This window comes from Chinchilla lanigera, unplaced genomic scaffold, assembly GCF_000276665.1.
Source record: "Chinchilla lanigera isolate Chin_1 unplaced genomic scaffold, ChiLan1.0 scaffold00008, whole genome shotgun sequence".
NCBI classification, from domain to species: domain Eukaryota; kingdom Metazoa; phylum Chordata; class Mammalia; order Rodentia; family Chinchillidae; genus Chinchilla; species Chinchilla lanigera.
Genome location: NW_004955409.1, coordinates 13,517,069 through 13,520,296, shown reverse-complemented (window position 1 = coordinate 13,520,296; position 3,228 = coordinate 13,517,069).

The following is a 3,228-nucleotide window of genomic DNA, read 5'->3' as shown; positions in this document are numbered from 1 at the left end:
GATAACCATTGATAATTTCCTACCATTTTGTCTGTAATTTGCTAAGTCCCCCCTGTTATTATGTTATCCTTCTTTTATTCTTTAAAATAAAAAAAAATTAAAAAAAATTAAAAACATAACTTGTAGAACAATCTTACCTACAATTATAGAAATCAATCTTAATCCCATGTTAGTGAATTAAATTTGGCAGTAGCTTTATAGATGCACCACAAGCAAAGTTTATCTCAAGGATTCAAGGGTAATTCAGCCTCACCAAAACTATTCATCTAATATTCAACATTAGTAAATTATCAGAGAAAGTGACAGCATCACAATGGATACGGAAAACCATTTTCTAATATGCACCATGTACTCATGAGAATATTTTTTTCAGACAAGGAATGAATGACACTTCATTTACCTAATAAAGTTATTTAACAAGTCTATGGCAAGGGCTACACTTAATATAGAACATTGTAGGAATATTCTCACTAAAGCCATCAATACAAGAATATACTTTATCAAAAAATATACTTTACAAATTCTCATCAGTAAAAAAGAGAGACTAGACTTAGAAAACAAAACTGACTTTGAAGACAATTTATTGTCTAATTGAAAATTCAAGAAAAATTATGGACATTGCATTAGAACTGTTCATATAGTTAATAATACTGTCTACAGGATGAATTCATCAAAACCTTTAGCATTCCCACCTGCCAAGAATAACCAAAAAGAAAATATAATAGAAAATATATCCTATTTGATAGCAACAAAATATATAAACCACAGTAAAAATGACTGTAACAAAAGATGTGTCAGATCTTGATAAGAAAAAAATATGAAACAACAGTTAAAGACACAGAAGATGTAAAACTTTACCAACTGTATGGGTGGGGACCGTTAATAGTAAGATGTCTACTCCAAATCTGAAATATGAATTTTAAAAATCATCAATGTGTTTGTGGTCCTTAGGATGTAGTGTCAACTTTATTGGCTTAGGGTCTACCCAGGGGACTGGTGGAGAGCACTTCTGAGTATACCCAGGTGAGTCACAGAGGCATGGCCTTGAGGTCTCTGTCTGGCGCCTCAGCCCCTCTTTTCTGCCATCATCTCCCTGCTTTGCTTCCTGGTCACCATGAACTGAACAGCTTCTTCCACCACATCCTTCTGCCATGATGCTTCTGCCTTGGAGCCAGCTGGTCATAGATTGAATCCCCTCAAAACAAGAGCAAAATTAAATCTCGCCTCTTTTGTGTTGTGGGTGTTAGATATTGTGCCCAGCAAGAAGAAAGCTGACCAATATAGAATTATAACATAACACTTGTTAAAAGAATATTGAATAAAGGCAGCATAATATTGCCACAGCATAATATAGACATATAAATAATACAGAAGAGAAATAGACTTACCAATATGTGGATACTAGTAATGTATATGACTGCATGACAGAAGTGACAGCCCAGGTCAGAGGACAAATAGTGAATTATCCATTGAATCATGCTGGAGAAATTGGTTCTTATGAGGAAAAAAAATAATTTCTGGGTTAAAATGAATAAAATATCCCGTTTGTACAGATGAAAGGAAAACTAAGGACATAAATGTGAGGAAAAACACAGCAACACTCTTAATGCCTTTTGAAAACAATATGAGAAAATATGATGGCTTTAAGGAAGGGAAAAAACTTCTTTAAACAATAAAAATAATAATAAAAATTTTTAAAATTTGAATTAATATAACATCCTTACTGAATTAATATTACAGAATTAATATAATATCTTTATCTAAAATATAAAAAATGTATCTTTTTATTAAAAAATCCCTGTATCTATTCTTGGTGGCTCTAATTCTGTCCCTGTCTTCTCAAAATCCTATCAATGACATTCCATCTCATTCAGAGAAAAGACCACACATTTACAATGGCCTACAAAGTAGATTCCAATCCTAACTGTAATTCTTTCCTTAAAGATACATATGTACTATCATTTAGGGTGTTTCCCTGGAGTAAGTGATCCAAGGCTCTTATTCTCTCCCTGACTTCTCGTATCTGTCTGTCCTCTGTTCCTCTCCAATCCCACTTGGGTCCCTTGACACTCCTTGACCCTATCAAAAATTCTGTCTCCTTTGGTCTTTTGCATTTGCTGTTCTCTGTACCAGAAACACCACACACTTAAGCTCTCATCCGCCCGGATTTGTATTCATGTGCTGCCTGATCAACCTCTTAAAAAGCTATCCCTTCACCTCACTCCCTCGCACCTGCTCTCCTTTTTCCATGCTTTACTTTTCTCTGTAGCATTTGTCGCTAACATACTCTTCCATCTCATTACTTTGGTTCTTGTTTTATTGTTTGTGTTCCCACTAAAATGTAACATGCAGAGCAGGGATTTTTGTTTATTGTTGACTGCTTTATCTCTCACAAGCACTACAATGTCTAGAAGATAAGCTATTTTTAAAATGTGTCCAATGAATACATGCACAGATAAGTACCTCAATTTTAACAGCAAAACAAATTGGAAGTGATTTAAAAGTCCTTCAGTGAAGAGTGAATTATGTGGTACAGTCTAATAATCATCTCAGAAATACAGAGCTGGGGATAGAAGGGAGGATGCTACACAGAATGTGATGTCATAAGAAATATGTTCCTTGCTTTCTAAAATCCCTCTCTTTGCATTACTCCTTCTTGTCAGTGTTCAGGAAACTATTAGCAAATTGGAGATGCTGTGTGAAGTGGGGGAGGGTAGACAGAGTTAACAGGATAAAATCTAGCCTATGACTTCACTCAGTTCAGAATCTACATAGATCATACTTTGGAAAGTTGGGCATAAAACCACATAGAATGTGTCAAGGATTTCAAATTTTGCTTGCAGTGTGACATCATTAAATCTGCAAAGGCTTCTTGGCTAACCACACTGGATCTCCACAGCTCCATGACCAACTTTTATCCTATCATCCTCAGCCAGTTTGTGCTATAATTGAACAAAAACTTCCAAATATTTTCACCATATACCCTGCTGAGGGCTTACTATGTTTACACTATGCAGCTTTCAAAAGAAATATTAGTGGTTCTTTAAAAATAGAGCCCTATCACAAAATCTTATAAATTCAAACTTCAAGCTAATTGTAATAAATCCAAAAAATTATGTATGACAAATTGCTTTAGATTCTTTACAGAAATCATTGCAAAATGCTAATGCTTCTTTTTTACCCTGGATAAAATAGATTTGCTATTTTTTAAGATCATCCCCAGCTTTT